Below are 16307 nucleotides of genomic sequence, written 5' to 3'. Positions count from 1 at the left end.
ATAGTCTCTTCATAAATGGTGTTGGGAAAAACTGGAAAAAAAAATGGGGTGTTGGATTTTGTCAAATGCTTTTTCTGCATCAATTGATATGACCATGTGGTTTTTTTCTTTCAATTTGTTTATGTGATGTATCACGTTTATTGATTTGCGTATATTGTACCATCCTTGCATCCCTGGGATAAATCCTACTTGGTCATGGTGTATGATCTTTCTGATGAACTGCTGGATCCGATTTGCTAAGATTTTGTTGAGGATTTTGACAGTTTTATTTTTTTTCTTTCCAATCCTTATGGCTTTTCTTGCCCTTTTGCACTGATTAGTAGTTTAGTGCTAGTTTAACAATAGTGGTGAAAGTAGATCTATCCTTGCCTTCTTCAAATCTTAGGGGGAAAGCATTCAATCGTTTACCATTATCTGTAGGATTTTTAGATGCTCTTGATCAAGGTCTGGAATATTTTCTCTATTCCTATATTTCTGAGAGTTTTGTAATGAACGGATGTTGAATTTTTGTCAAATGCTTCCTCTGCATCAGATAATATGCTCATGTAATTTTTCTCCTTTAGTTTGTTGATATGATAGATTACATTGATTTATTTTTGAATATTGAATCAGCCTGCATCCCTGGAATTACTCAGATAATTTTTAAATGAGAAGTTGAGGTTAAAGGCAAAAGATCTGTATCTTTGCCTTCATTTCCCAACAAAAATGATTTAAAGCGCTGGAATAAGCAATTTTAGAATGCTTTACAGTCTTAATTATCTTTTTCTTTTTTCTTTTCGTCCTTTTTATTGAATTTATTAGGGGTGACATTATTTGTAAGAAATTATACACTTTTCAGGTGCACAATTTTACAACACATCGTCTATACACGGTATTGTGTGTTCACCACCCCAAATCAGGTCTCTGTTCATCACCATTTATCACCCTCATAACCTCCTACACTTCTGTCCACCCCACCTCCTGCTGGAAACCATCACACTGCTGTCATTGTCCATGAGTTCTTCCTCTATTGCTCTCTCTTTTCCCTCAACCCCTCCACCCTCCCAGCCCCACACCCTTAGCCCCTCAACAGTTGTCAACCTGCTATCTATGTATATAGACTCTGTCACTATTTTGCTTGTTAGTTCATTTTGTTAATTAGATTCTATATGTGTGAAATCCTATGGTACTTATCTTTCTCTGACTAGCTTATTTCACTTAGCATAATGCTCTCAGGTCCATCCCTGCTATCACAAAGTGTAAGATTTCCTTCTTTTAATAGCCAAGTAGTATTCCATTTTGTAAATGTCCCACAGCTTTTATATCCACTCTTTTGCTGATGGACACTTGGGCTACTTCCAAATTTTGGCTATTATAAATGATGCTGCAATGAACATAAGGGGTTAATATATTCCTTGAAATCAATGTCTCTGGTTTCTTGGGCTATATTCTCAGAAGTGGAATTGCTGTGTTGTAAGGCAATTGATTTTTTAAAAAATTTTTTAAATTCTTTACTGTTTAAAGTATTATATATGTCTCCTTTTCCCCCCATTGACCTCTCCCTGGCCCCTCCCACATGCCCTCACCTCCCTAATGTCTTGTGTCCATTCATTATGCTCATATGCATGCATACGAGTCCTTTGGTTGATCTTACCCTCCACCCCCCTGATCCTCCCCTGCTTTCCCTCTGAGGTTTGATGGTCTGTTCAATGCTTCTCTGTCGCTATTTTTTTTCATCAGTTTATGTTGTTCATTATATTCCACAAATGAGTGATATCATGTCATATTTATCTTTCTCTGACTGGCTTATTTCACTTAGCATAATGCTCTCCAGGTCCATCCATGCTGTTGTGAATGGTAAGACTTCTTTCTTTTTTATAGCAGCATAGTATTCCATTGTGTAGATGTACCACAGTCTTTTAATCTACTCATCTGTTGATGGGCACTTAGGCTGTTTCCAAATCTTAGCTATGGTAAATTGTGCTGCTATGAACATAGGGGTACATATGTCCTTTTGATTGGTATTTCTGATTTCTTGAGATATGTTCCTAGAAGTGGAATCACTGGGTGACATGGGAGTTCCATTTTTAATTTTTTGAGGAAACTCCATACTGTTTTCCATAGTGGCTGCCCATGTCTGCATTCCCAACAACCCTGCATAAGGGTTTCCTTTTCTCCATATCCTCGCCAGCACTTGTTGTTTATTGATTTATTGATGATAGCCATTCTGATAGGGATAACATGATTTCTCATTGTGGTTTTAATTTCCATTTATCTGATGATTAGTGACATTAAGCATCTTTTCATATGTCTATTTGCCATCTGTTTGTTCTCTTTAGAGAAGTGTCTGTTCAAGTCTTTTGCCCATTTTTTTTAATTGGATTGTTTGTGTTTTTGGTGTTGAGTTTTATTCATTTACTTACTGGATTTACAACAGATGCATTTTTTATTTTTTTAAATAATAATATTTTTATTTTTCAGTAAGAATTGAGGTACAGTATAGTTTCAGATGCACAACCCAGTGATTGGACATTTATATAGCGTACAAAGTGATTATCCATAAATCTAGTACTATCTAACACCATACATAGTTAGATAGTTATCTACACTAATAAAAGAGAAACATGGTAATTAGCGTACGACTGCTACCCTTCCCATTGGCTAATCAGCATATCCTTATGCAAATTAACTGTCAGCCAAGATGGCGGCTGGCAGCCATGCACTGAAGCGAGCAGGGAGGCTTGCTTGCTCCAGTAACGGCGGACTCCAACGTTCCCCGCCTGCCGCTGCCGGCCTCTCAGCTACATCTCTAAGCAACTATGTACTATGTTGAAAATAAGAAGCTAAACAAAACCCCAGAAACCGGCTGTCAGTCAGCCAGGTTCAGCCAGCCAGACTGCAACATTGTATCGATGTTTGCAGCAGCGAGGCCTCAGAGCTAAAGCTGGACCAGAATAAAAAAAAGAAAGAAAGAAAAAAAGGAGCAGTTGGGAGCTTCAGTCACCCGCTTCCGGAAAACAGCCCTCAGCCCCTCACCCAGACTGGCCAGGCACCCCAGTGGGGACCCCCACCCTGATCCAGGACACCCTTCAGGGCAAACCAGCCAGCCCCTACCCATGCACAAGGCCTCTATCCTATATAGTAAAAGGGTAATATGCCTCCCGGCACCGGGATCAGCATGACAGGGGGCAGCGCCCAAACCCCCTGATCAGCCTTGCTCTGTGCCTGATAGGGGGGAGCTCCCCAATCCCCTGATCGCCCTGTGGCTCTGTGTGTGACAAGGGGCGGAGCCACAACCTCTCTATCTGCCCTGCTCTGTTCGTGACAGGGGAAGGCGCCCCAACCCTCTGATCAGCCCTGTTCTGTGCCTGATAGGGGGGAGCTCCCAAATCCCCTGATCGCCCTGCGGCTCTGTGTGTGACAGGGGGAGCTCCCCAACCCCCTGATCGCCCTGCGGCTCTGTATGTGACAGGGGGTGGGGCCACAACCTCCCTATCCGCCCTGCTCTGTTCGTGACAGGGGAAGGCGCCCCAACCCTCTGATCAGCCCTGTTCTGTGCCTGATAGGGGGGAGCTCCCAAATCCCCTGATCGCCCTGCGGCTCTGTGTGTGACAGGGGGGAGCTCCCCAACCCCCTGATCGCCCTGCGGCTCTGTATGTGACAGGGGGCGGGGCCACAACCTCCCTATCCGCCCTGCTCTGTTCGTGACAGGGGAAGGCGCCCCAACCCCCTGATCAGCCCTGCTCTGTGCCTGATAGGGGGGAGCTCCCCAATCCCCTGATTGCCCTGCGGCTCTGTGTGTGACAGGGTGTGGCGCCCCAACCCCCCCCTCCCCCCACGGGCCCTGCTCTGTGTGTGACAGGGTAGAGCCATAACCTCTCCATCGGCCCTGCCCTGAGTGTGACAGTGGCGGCGCCCCAAACCCCTGATCGGCCCTGCTCTGTGGGTGATAGAGGGTGGCGCCCCAACCCCCCTCCACGGGCCTTGCTCTGTTTGTGACAGGGTAGAGCCATAACCTCCCCATTGGCCCTGCCCTGAGTGTGACAGGGTGCAGCGCCCCAACCCCCTGATCCGCCCTGCTCTGTGTGTGACAGGGGGCGGTGCCCCAGCTCCCCTATCGGCCCTACTCTGTGAGTGACGGGGGGAGCTCCTCAACCCCCTGATCGGCCCTGCTCTGTGCATGACAGGGGGGAGCTCCCCAACCCCCTGATCAGCCCTGCTCTGTGGGTGATAGAGGGTGGCACCCCAACCCCCCTCCACGGGCCTTGCTCTGTTTGTGACAGGGTAGAGCCATAACCTCCCCATCGACCCTGCCTTGAGTGTGACAGGGGGCAGCGCCCCAACCCCCTGATGGGCCCTGCTCTGTGCATGACATGGCGGTGCCCCAACTCCCCAATCGGCCCTGCTCTGAGCCTGACCAGGGGCTGCACCTAGGGATTGGGCCTGCCCTCTGCCACCCAGGAGCAGGCCTAAGCCAGCAGGTCGTTATCTCCCGAGGGGTCCCAGACTGCGAGAGGGCACAGGCCGGGCTGGGGAACCCCCCCCCCCCCAGTGCACAAATTTTTGTGCACCGGGCCTCTAGTTATAATATAATTGACTATATTTCCTGTGCTGTACTTTATATCCCCATGACTATTCTGTACCTGCTAATTTGTACTTTTTAAAAATTCTTATTGTTGAAAGTATTACATATGTCCCCTTTACCCTCCTAACCCTGCCCCACCCCACAGCCCAGGTCTTCACCCTCTATTGTCTATGTCCATTGGTTATGCTTAAATGATACAAGTTCTTTGGTTGATCTCTTAACCCTCCGATCCTTCCCCTGCCTTCTCTATGAGGTTTGACAGTCTGTCCAATGCTTCTATGTCTCTGGATCTATTTTTGTTTATCAGTTTGTGTTGTTCATTATATTCCACAAATGAGTGAGATCATGTGATATTTATTTTTCTCTGACTGGCTTATTTCACTTAGCATAATGCTCTCCAGGTCCATCCATGCTGCTGCAAATGATGAGTTCTTTCTTTTTTACAGCAGTGTAGTATTCCATTGTGTAGATGTACCAGTTTTTAATCTACTCATCTGCTGATGGGCATGTAGACTGTTTCCAAATCTTAGCTATTGTAAATTGTGCTGCTATGAACATAGGGATGCATATATCCTTTCTGATTGGTGTTTTTGCTTTTTGGGATATATTCCTAAAAGTGGACTTACTGGGTCAAATGGGAGTTCCATTTTTAAGTTTTTGAGGAAACTCCATACTATTTTTCACAGAGGCTGCATCAGTCTGCATTCCTACCAGCAGTGCAGGAGGATTCCTTTTTTTCTGCAATCTCGCCAGCACTTCTCATTTGTTGATTTGTTGATGATAGCCATTCTGACAGGTGTGAGATGGTACTGCATTGTCATTTTGATTTGCATCTCTCGGATGATTAGTGACCTGGAGCATGTTTTCATATGTCTTTTGGCCTTCCTTATGTCCTCTTTCAAAAAGTATTTATTTAGATCCGTTGCCCATTTTTTTAATTGGGTTGTTTATCTTCCTTTTGTTAAGTTGTATGAGTTCCTTGTAAATGTTGGTGATTAAACCCTTATCGGTGATAACATTGACAAATACGTTCTCCCATGCAGTGGGCTTTCTTGTTGTTTTGTTGATGGTTTCTTTTGCTGTACAGAAGCTTTTTATTTTGATGTAGTCCCATTTGTTTATTTTCTCCTTAGTTTCCATTGTCCTACAAGATGTATCAGTAAATTGTTACCAGATATGTTACCAGATATGTCTGCTATTTTGCTGCCTATTGATTCTTCTAAGATTTTTATAGTTTCCCATCTTATGTTTAATTTCTTTATCCATTTTGAGTTTATTTTTGGGTATGGTGTAAGTTGGTGGTCTAGTTTCATTTTTTTGCATGTATCCTTCCAATTTTCCCAACACCATTTATTGAAGAGATTGTCTTGACTCCATTGTATGCTCTTGCCTCCTTTATCAAATATTAATTGAGCATAATAGCTTGGGTCAATTTCTGGGTTCTCTGTTCTGTTCCATTGGTCTATAAGTCTGTTATTGTGCCAGTACTGAGCTGTTTTGAGAACAGTGGCTTTGTAATATAGCTTGCTATCTGGTATTGTGATCCCTCCAACTTTGTTCTTCTTTCTCAGGATTGCTGCAGCTATTCGGAGTCTTGTTTTATTCCATATAAATTTTTGGAGAGTTTGTTCTAGGTCTGTGAAATATGCCATTAGTATTTTAATGGGAATTGAATCTATAGATTGCTTTGGGTAGTATGGACATTTTAATGATGTTGATTATACCAATCCATGAACATGGTATATTCTTCCACTTATATCTTCCTCTATCTCTTTTTTCAACATCCTGTAGTTTTCTGAGTACAGGTCTTTTAACTCCTTTGATAAGTTTATTCCTAGGTATCTTAAATTTTTTATTACAATGTTAAATGGGATTGTCTTTTTAGGTTCTCTTTCTGTGAGTTCATTATTGGTGTATAAAAATGCCATAGATTTCTGGGTGTTAATTTTGTATCTTGCTATGTTGCTGAATTCATTTATTAAATCTCGTAGTTTTTTCATGGAGTCTTTAGGTTTTTCTAGGTACAATCTCATGTCATCTGCGAACAATGACAGTTTTACTTCTTTTCCAAATTGGATGCCTTTTATTCCTTCTTCTTGTCTGATCACTATGGCTAGCACTTCCAGTATTGTGTCGAACAGGAGTGGTGAAAATGGGCGTCCCTATCTTGTTCCTGTTCTTAGGAGAAATGGTTTTAGTATTTGCCCATTGGGTATGATGTTAGCTATTGGTTTATCATATAAGGCATTTATTTTGAGGCATGATCCTTCTCTTCCCACTTTGCTAAGAGTTTTTATCAAAACAGGTGTTGGATTTTGTCAAATGCTTTTTCTGAATCAATTGATATGATCATGTAGTTTTTGTCTCTCAACTTGTTTATATGATGTATCACATTTATTGATTTGTGGATATCGTACCAGCCTTGCATCCCCGAAATAAATCCCACTTGGTCAAGGTGTATGATCTTTTTGATGTATTGCTGGATGTGATTTGCTGATATTATTTTGAGGATTTTAGCATCTGTGTTCATCAGGGATATTGGCCTGCAATTCTCTTTCTTTGTAGTGTCTATCTGATTTTAGGATTAGGATAATGCTGGCTTATAGAGAGCTTGGAAGTATTCCTTCCTCTTAAATTTTTTGGAATAGTCTGAGGAGGATGGGTTTTAATTCTTCTTTGAATGTTTGGTAAAACTCCCCTGTGAAACTGGCAGGACCAGGGCTTTTGTTTGCTGGAAGGTTTTTGTTTACTGCTCCAATTTCATCAGTTGTTATCAGCCTATTCAGGTTTTCTGATTCTTCCTGATTGAGTTTTGGAAGATTTCATTTTTCTAGGAATATGTCCATTTTCTCTAAGTTGTCCAGTTTGTTGGAATAGAGTTGTTTGAAGTATTTTTTTTTTTTTACAATTCTTTGTATTTCTGTGGGGCTAGTTGTTACTTCATCTCTTTCAGTTCTGATTTTGTTTATTTGGGTCCTCTCTCTTTGCTTCTTAGTGAGCCTGGCTAGAGGTTCATAAATCTTGTTTATCCTTGCAAAGAACCAGCTCTTGGTTCTATTGATCTTTTGTTTTATTTATTTGGTCTCTATGTCATTTATTTCTGTTCTGATCATTATTATTTTCTTCCTCCTACTTACTCTGGAATTTTCTTGTTTCTCTCTTTCTAATTCTTTAAGTTGTAAGATTAAATCATTTATTACCAGTTTTTCTTATTTATTGAGGTAGGCCTGTAATACTATGAATTTCTCTCAGGATATCTTTCACTGTGTCTCATATCTTTTGGATTGTTCTGTTTTTATTGTCATTTGTTTCCAGGATGTTTTTTGTTTCTTCTTTGATCTCTTTGATAACCCAGTCATTGTTCAATAGCATGCTGTTTAGCCTACAAGTGTTTTATTGTTTTTTATTGTAGTTGATTTCTAATTTTATGTCATTTTTAATCTGAGAAGATGCTTGATATGATTTCAATCTTCTTGAGTTTGAAGAGACTTAGCCTGTGCCCTAATATGTAGTCTACTAGGTGTACCAGTTAATAATGCGGATTTTGTGATCAAAGGAAACACAATAATTTCAAGAGAAACATCAAAAGTGCTTTATTCAAAGTAATGTCCATCGCTAAGTACACATTTCCCCCATTATTTGGGCAATTTGTGGATATCGTCCCAATAGAACTTTTCTTGTTTTGAGGCAAATCATTCAGAGACCCAATTTTCCACTTCTTCATACGTTTTGAAGTGCTGCTCAGAAAGTGTGTATGCCATTGATCAGAACAAGTGCTAATCTGAAGGAGCAAGGTCTGGTGAATATGACAGGTGGGTTAATACTTCCCAGGCAAGATCTTTTAACGTGTACTTAACTGGGTTTGAAGTGTGTGATGGTGCGTTATCATGAAGCAAAATTACTTTGCTGTGTCTTCTGGCACATTCTGGTCGTTTTATGATCAAAGCGTGGTTCAAATTGATTATTTGTTGTCAGTAGTGATCAGTATTAATGGTTTCACCTGGTTTTAGAAGCTCATAATACATCACACCTTTCTGATCCCACCAAACGCAGAGCATTGTCTTCTTTCCAAAGGGATTTGGCCTTGCAGTAGATGTTGATGGTTGACCTGGATCAACCCATGATTTTGTGCGTGTAGGATTCTCAAAATAAATCCACTTTTCATCAGCAGTCACAATTCGATGCCAAAAAGACTTTCTTTAGTGCAGTTGAAGCAACATTTTACTGATGACTTTTCGGGTTTCCATTTGTCTTTTATTCAGTTAATGTGGCACTCATTTTCCTTTCTTTAAAATCTTTCCCATTGTTTGTAAACGATCGGAAGTTGTTTGCTGAGCAACATTTAATCTTTCTGCAAGTTGTTTTTGAGTTTGACACACATCTTTATCCAATAATGCTTGTAATTGTTGGTCTTCAAACTTTTTCGGTTGACCTGGACGTTCTTTGTCTTTCACATCGAAATCATCACTTTTAAAGTGTTTAAACCAGTGTTCACAAGTATCTTGAGATGGAGCATGTTCACCATAAGCTTCCCAAAGTATATGAGAACTTTCAGCAGCATTTTTCTTCAAAATTAAGTAATGAATTAAAACTTCCCACAAATGCTCTTTTTTGGCACAAAATTCAACATTTTTAAGTGTAAAAATATCTATGATGTTAACTCTTTCAGCAAATTTGACATATGAAGTTTTAAGGCTTGCTGTCAATACAACAAAATAGCATACATATCAAATCGCACATATATCAACATATGTGTAACTCCATCTATTGAAAAAAATATTATTATTAACTGGTACAGCTAGTATCTTTGAAAATGTGCCATGTGCATTTGAGAAGAGTGTATATTCAGTGGCTTTGGGGTGAAATGTTCTAAAGATGTCAATCAGTTCCACCTGATCTAATGAGTCATTTAGGATTGCTGTTCCTTTGTTGATTTTTTTGTCTAGAAGATTTATCCAGTGATGTCAATGGGCTCTTAAAATCCCCTACTATGATTGTATTGCTGTTGATGTCTCCCTTGATATTTTCCAGAAGTATTTTTATGTATTTGGGTGCTCCTGTATTGGGTGCATATATGTTTACCGGAGTTATATCCTCTTGTAGTATCGATCCCTTTAGTACAGCGGTTCTCAACCTGTACTTTCACAGGGGTCGCCTAAGACCATGGGAAAACACATATATAATTACATATTGTTTTTGTGATTAATCACTATGTTTTAATTATGTTCAATTTGTAACAATGAAAATACATCCTGCATATCAGATATTTACATTAAGATTCATAACAGTAGCAAAATTACAGTTATGAAGTAGCAACAAAAATAATTTTATGGTTGGGGGTCACCACAACATGAGGAACTGTATGAAAGGGTCGCGGCATTAGGAAGGTTGAGAACCACTGCTTTAGTATTATGAAGTGGCCTTCCTTATCTCTTGTTATGGCCTTCACGTTGAGGTCTATTTTTTCAGATGTAAGTATTGCTACCCCAGCTTCTTTTTCATTTCCATTTGCCTGAAATATTTTTTCCATTCCTTCACTTTCAGTCTGTGTGAATCCTTTGTTCTGAGGTGGGTCTCTTGAAGACAGCATATATATGGGACATGTTTTCTTATCCACTCAGACACCCTATGTCTTTTGACTGGAGCATTGAATGGCAGATCCCTTGTAGGTAACTTTCTGTCTCTCTCTTGCAGCTCTTAAGATTCTTTCTTTGTCGTTAAGGTTTGCCATTGTAATTATGATGTGTCTTTGTGTGGGTCATTTTGGGTTCCTCTTATTTGGGACTCTATGTGCTTGTGCAACTTTTTCCCCCCAGGGCAGGGAACTTTTCTGTCATTATTTCTTCAAATAGGTTTTCTATTCCTTCCTCAGCTTCAACTCCTTCTGGCACCCCTATTATGTGGATGTTGCTTCGTTTTATATTGTCCCTACACTCCCTTAAACTCTCCTCCTGCTTTTAATAATTTTTCCAATTGCTGTTCAGATTGGGTGTTTTCTATACTGTCTTCTAACTCACTGATTCAGGCCTTGACTTCTTTTAGTCTACTGTTGAAACCTTCCATTGTGTTTTTTATTGCAGCTATGTCATTCTTCATTTTCACTTGATTCTTACTCATGTTGGTAAATTTCCCATCCAGACTATTGAGCATCCTTATAACCATTACTCTTGAATTCTTTCTCTGACAAATTGCTTGCTTCTATTTTATTTATTTCTTTTTCTGGCGATTCCTCCTTTTCTTTCCTTTGGGGTTATTTCTTTGTCTCCCTATTTTTGCTGTCCCTTTGTATTTATTTCTATGTAATATGAGTTGCTGACAGTTCCTGGTCCTGGGTGACATGCTTGATGTCCGAGAAGTTGAAGCCCCTAGTAATCCAATGGTCTGGGACTCCTTAGCCCAGAGGCTGGGTCTGCCTTGAGCTTTACGCCTATAATGTCTCTGCTCTGAGTTGTATTCCCTTCCCCAATGGATCTGATCCCTCAGTTGTCTGCTACAGGTGCTTGGGGTTGGCAGGGACAGATGCAGAGATCCTCTGGTGTGTGACTCCCTGTGAGGCCCCAGAGTTCTTTGTCATGCAATTCACTGAATGGCCCAGGCATCCTGGACAGGGCAGTGCCCTAGAACCCTCTGGCTTGCCCTGTCAGCCTGGTCCTTGGGGCTGGGTGGGATGCCTGGCTGGGGTCCCTTCCCAGTACCATCTGTGCTGTCCTTGGGGCTGGGTGGGCACTGGCCTGAATGTCCCTGGCCAGTACTGTTGGAAATGTCCTTGGGGCTCATCAGGCAGCTGGTTGGGCATTCCTTAAGGCTGGGCGGGTGCCAGACCAAGTGTCCCTGGCCAGCACTATTGGTACTGGACTTGGGGGGCTGGGTGGGCACCTAGTAGGACAGTTCTTAGGGCTGGACAGGCACCGGGCCAAGTGTTAATTTACCGTCAGTGCTGTCCTTGGAGCTAGGCAGGGTGCTGGGTGGAGGTTCCTGGGCTCACAGCAGGCACACAGTCAGTGTGGTCCTGAGGGCTGGGCCGGGATGGGCATGGGATCCCTCGGTCTTGTACTCATTGCTTGGGGTCCAGTAGTGCCAGGTCTGGGAGTGCAGAGTCCGGTAGCACCAGTCAGGAGTGCAGGCAGGAAGTCTTGGTGTGGTAGGTTTCTCTGGCCTGCGGTCACTGCAGGCATCTGGATGCCAGTGTCAAGGTAGGGTGCCACTCACTGCAGGGGCCGGGCAGTGGTCCCTCACATGTTATGGCTGGCGGGAGGCTCACTGTTCAGGTTAGGGGTGGTGTCGGAGGGCAGTCTGGGTGTTGGTGTGGCTGTACTTCTGGCCTCCACTGCTCCCCTCTTCAAGATATGGTGTTGATTTTTATAAGTTCTTGATAAATTTTGGATATTAAGACCTTATCAGATGTATTGGCAAATATGTTCTCCCTTCAGTGAGCTTTCTTTTCATGTTGTTGATAGTGTCCTTTGCTGTGCAAACACTTTTTAGTTTGATGTAGTCCCATTTGTTTATTTTTTTCTTTTGTTTCCCTTATCTGAGGAGATATATCAGAAAAAATATTGCTATAAAAAATGTCTGAGATTTTACTGACTAGGTTCTTTCTAAGATTTTTATGGTTTTGAGTCTAACTTTAAAGTCTTTAATCCATTTTGAGTTTATTCATATGTATGATATAAGTTGGTACTCTAATTTCATTTTTTGCATGTGTCTGTCTGATATTCCCCACATAATTTATTGAATACACTACCTTTACTCCATTGCATGTTTTTGCCTTTTTTGTCAAATATTAATTTACTATAAATGTGTGGGTTTATTGCTGGGCTCTCTATTATGTTCCATTGATATACATGTCTGTTTTTATGCTAGTACCATGCTGTTTTGATTACTATGGCCTTGTATTGTGGTTTAATATCAGGTAGCCTAATTCGTATAACTTTGTTTTCCTTTCTCAAGATTGCTGTTGTTATTTAGGGTGTTTTGTGATTCCATATATATTTTTGGAATATCTGTTCTAGTTCTGTGAAATATGCCATTGGTGTCTTGATAGGAAATGTGTCGAATCTATAGATTGCTTTGCATAGTATGGACATTTTAAAAATATATTTTTTATTGATTTCAGAGAGGAAGGGAGAGGGAGAGAGAGATAGAAACATTAATGATGAGAGACAATCATTGATCGGCTACTGGAGATCAAGCCTGCAACCTAAGCCTGTCCCTTAACCAGGAATCGAATCATGACCTCCTGGTTCATAGGTTGACACTCAACCATTGAATCACACCAGCATGGCTAGTATGGACATTTTAATTATATTAATTCTTTTCATCCATGAATATAGCATGATTCCACTTAATTTTATTATCTTCAATGTCTTATAATTTTCGGAGTATAGGTCCTTTACCTCCTTGGTTAAATTTACCCTTAGATATTTTATTCTTTTGAAGCAATTGTAAATGGGAATGTTTTCTTAGTTTTCCTTTCTAATAGTTCATTACTGGTGTATAAAAATGCATCTGCTTTCTGGTACTTTATTGAATTCATTTATTACTTCTAGTAAATTTTTGGTGGATCTTTAGTGTTCTCTACATACATGATCATATCATCTGTAAAGAGTAACAACTTTCCTTTTTAATTTGGTGTCTTTTATTTCTTTTTCTTGTCTGATTGCTATGGTTAGGACTTCCTGTAACATGTTGAGTAAGAGTGTTGAAAGCATATATCCTATAAGGGAATTGCATTTAGGATATGTATAAAGAATTTCACAGCTTAATAAGATCCCAACTGAAAAAAGGGCAAAAGATCTTGAGATATTTCTCTATAGAAGATACATAAATGGCAAATAAGCACTTGTAAAGATGCTCAACATTATTAGCAATCAGAGAAATGCAAATAAAAATTATACCATTTCACAAGCACTAGTATGGCAATAACTAAAAAACAGCAGACAGTGACAAGTGTTGGCAAAGATGTAGAGAATTTGGAACCCTCATACATTGCTGGTGGGAATGTAAGATAGCGAGGCCACTTTGAAAACATTTTGGCAATTCTTCAAAATGTTAAAAATAGAATTACCTTAAAGCTAAAAAATTCCACTCTTATCTGTTGAAGAGGAATGAAAACATTGGTCCATACAAAAACTTGTGCACAGATGTTCTTAGCAACATTATTTATAATAGCTAGAAAGTGTAAATAACTCAAATGTCCGGACATCTATGCAAGGGAATATTGTTTGGCATTAAAAATAATGAAGTACTCCTAGAAGTGGGATCACTGGGCCAAAAGGTAGTTCCTTTTTTTGTTTGGTTGGTTTTTTTAATCCTCACCCAAGGATATTTTTTCCATTGATTTTTAGAGAAAGTGGAAGGGAGAGGGTAGGGCAAGAGAGAAAAAGAGACAGAGGAGAGAGAAATATCAATGTGAGAGAGAGATATCGATTGGTTGCCTCCTGCATGTGCCTGATCAGGGCCAGGGACCAAACCTGAAAACCAGGTATGTGTCCTTGATTGGGAATCAAACCTGAGACCCTCTGATGTGTAGGCCAATGTTCTAACCACTGAGCAATGCCGGCAAGGGCCTGTAGTTCCATTTTAAATTTTTTGAGTAAATTTCATAGTGGCTGCACCAGTCTGCATTACCCTAGTAGGGTTCCCTTTTCTTCACATCCTCGCCAGCATTTGTTGTTTGTTGATTCTTAAGAAGACCGAAACACCAATCAGAAAGGATATATGCACCTCTATAGACATAACAGCACATTTGTAATAGCTAAAATCTGGAAAGAGCCCACGTGCCCATCAGTAAATGAGTGGATAAAAAGCTTTGGTACATTTACACAGTGAAGTACTATGCACCTGAAAAAAAAAAAGATTTCTTATCCATGTGACAGCATGGATGGATCTGGAAAATATTATGCTGAGTGAAACAAGCCACTTAAAAAAAGACAAATATCACATGATCTCACTTATAAGTGGAATCTAATGAACATAATAGACTGACTAACAAAATAGGTCCAGAGGTATTGAGACATGGAACAGACTGACATCTCAGAGGGAAGGGGGGGTGGGGGGAGACAGGAAGAGATTAACCAAAGAACTTACATACATACTAGAGGCTCAGTGCACGAATTTGTGCACCAGTGGGGTCCCACGGCCTGGCCTGTGGGATTGGGCCAAAACCCACTCTCTGACATGCCCTAAGGGGTCCTGGATTGTGAGAAGGCTCAGGCCAGGCCAAGGGACCCCACTGGTGCATGATTGGGGCTGGAGAGGGACATGGGAGGTTGGCTAGCCAGGGAGGGACCATGGGAGGGCTTCAGGGCGTGTCCAGTCCAACTCGCTCAGTCCTGATTGGCTGGACCCTAGCAGCAAGCTAACCTACCAATCAGAGCATCTGCCTCCTGGTGGTCAGTGCACGTCATAGCAAGCAGTTGAGCGGCCTTAGCATATCATTAGCATATTACACTTCGATTGGTTGAACGGATGACCGGACACTTAGCATATTAGGCTTTTATTATATAGGACTAGAGGCCCGATACACAAAAATTTGTGCACTCGGGGGGGAGAGGGGGTCTCTCAGCCCGGCCTGTGCCCTCTCGCAGTCTGGGACCACTCAGGAGATAATGACCTGCTGGCTTAGGCCTGCTCCTGGGTGGCAGAGGGCAGGCCCAATCCCTAGGTGCAGCCCCTGGTCGGGCTCAGAGCAGGGCTGATTGGGGAGTTGGGGCGCCGCTCCCTGTCATGCACACAGCAGGGCGGATAGGGAGGTTGCGATGCCACCCCTAGTCACGCTCAGGGTAGGGCCGATTGGGGGGTTGGAGCACCTCCCCCTGTCACACTCAAGGCAGGGTCGATAGGGAGGTTGCGGCGCCACCCCCTATCATGCACAGAGCAGGGCCCATCAGGGGGTTGGGGCGCTGCCCCCTGTCACTCACAGAGCAGGGCCCATCAGTGGGGTTGGGGCTTCGTACCCTGTCACACACAGAGCAGGGCCGATCAAGGGGTTGAGGAGCTCCCCCTGTCACACACAGAGCAGGGCCCATCAGGGGGTTGGGGCGCTGCCCCCTGTCACTCACAGAGCAGGGCCCATCAGGGGGGTTGGGGAGCTCCCCCCTGTCACACACAGAGCAGGGCCCATCAGGGGGTTGGGGCGCTGCCCCCTGTCACACACAGAGCAGGGCCGATCAGGGGAGTTGGGGCACCGCCCCCTGTCACACACAGAGCAGGGCGGATCAGGGGGTTGGGGAGCTCCCCCCTGTCACCCACAGAGCAGGGCCGATCAGGGGGTTGGGCGCCGCACCCTGTCACACACAGAGCCGCAGGGCAATCAGGGGGTTGGGGAGCTCCCTCCTATCAGGCACAGAGCAGGGCCGATCAGGGGGTTGAGGAGCTCCCCCCTGTCAGGAACAGAGCAGGGCGGATAGGGAGGTTGTGGCCCTGCCCCCTGTCACACACAGAGCCGCAGGGCGATCAGGGGGTTTGGTCGCTGCCCCCTGTCACGCTGATCCCGGTGCCGGGAGGCCTCGCTGCTCCGCTGATCCCGGTGCTGGGAGGCATATTACCCTTTTACTATATAGGATAGAAGCCTGGTGCACGGGTGGGGGCCAGCTGGTTTGCCCTGAAGGGTGTCCTGGATCAGGGTGGGGGTCCCGCTTGGGTGCCTGGCCAGCCTGGGTGAGGGGATGATGGCTGTTTGCATCTGGTCACACCCCCTTCAGGGTGGGGGTCCCGCTTGGGTGCCTGGCCAGCCTGGGTG

The 16307-nt window shown here is 42.9% G+C and overlaps 1 protein-coding gene across 12 annotated transcripts in view; it reads left to right on the top strand.

Moving 5' to 3' along the window:
• LOC102419227 (testis-specific gene 10 protein-like) overlaps positions 1 to 16307 on the top strand; it is a 142529-nt gene that overhangs the window by 101222 nt on the left and 25000 nt on the right. The gene's annotated exons all lie outside the window — the stretch shown is intronic.

This window comes from Myotis lucifugus, unplaced genomic scaffold (genome assembly GCF_000147115.1).
Source record: "Myotis lucifugus unplaced genomic scaffold, Myoluc2.0 scaffold_210, whole genome shotgun sequence".
Taxonomy (NCBI): Eukaryota; Metazoa; Chordata; class Mammalia; order Chiroptera; family Vespertilionidae; genus Myotis; species Myotis lucifugus.
Note: the sequence above shows the minus strand (reverse complement) of the source record. Positions and strands in the feature narration are given on the sequence as shown.